This window comes from Galeopterus variegatus, unplaced genomic scaffold (genome assembly GCF_000696425.1).
Source record: "Galeopterus variegatus unplaced genomic scaffold, G_variegatus-3.0.2 Scaffold138, whole genome shotgun sequence".
In the NCBI taxonomy this organism is placed as follows: Eukaryota; Metazoa; Chordata; class Mammalia; order Dermoptera; family Cynocephalidae; genus Galeopterus; species Galeopterus variegatus.
In genome coordinates this window covers 284530-285253 of record NW_007726249.1, presented here as the reverse complement: position 1 = coordinate 285253, position 724 = coordinate 284530, and positions in this window count along the sequence as shown.

Genomic DNA, 724 nt, shown 5'->3' with positions numbered 1-724 from the left:
AAGGATGCCCACTCTCACCAGTCCTATTCAACATAGTGTTGGAAGTACTAGCCAGAGCAATCAGAGAAGAGAAGGAAATAAAGGGCATCCACATTGGAAAAGATGAAGTCAAACTGTCCCTGTTTGCAGATGACATGATCTTATATATCGAACAGCATAAAGCCTTGGGTTGTAGATAAACTTTTTTTGTTTCTTTTCATAGTTGGCATTTTTATTTTACTAGTGGGTTTTGATTTTTCTTGAGTTTTTATGGCAGTGGTAGTTATTTTTCAGGTACCAAAGCCAGTACTCCCTTGAGAATTTCTTGTAAGGGTGGTCGTGTGGTAATGAACTCCCGCAGTTTTTGTCTGAGAAATATACTATTTGCCCTTCATTTCAGAAGGATAGCCTTGCGAGGTAGAGTATTCTTGGCTAGCAATCTCTGTCTTTTTGTATTTTGAATATATCATCCCATTCCTTTCTGGCTTTTAGGGTTTGTGATGAAAAGCCTGATGTTAGAGCTGGCCCTGTGGCTTACTCAGGAGAATGCAGTGCTGATAGCGCTGAGGCCGTGGGTTCGGATCCTATATAGGGATCGCCGATGCACTTGCTGGCTGAGTGTGGTGCAGGCGATGCCGAGCCAAGGGTTGTGATCCCCTTACCAGTCAAAAAAAAAAGAGAAGTCTGATGTTAGTCTGATTGGGGCTCCCTTATAGGTGATTTGATGCTTCTCTCTTGCAGCTTT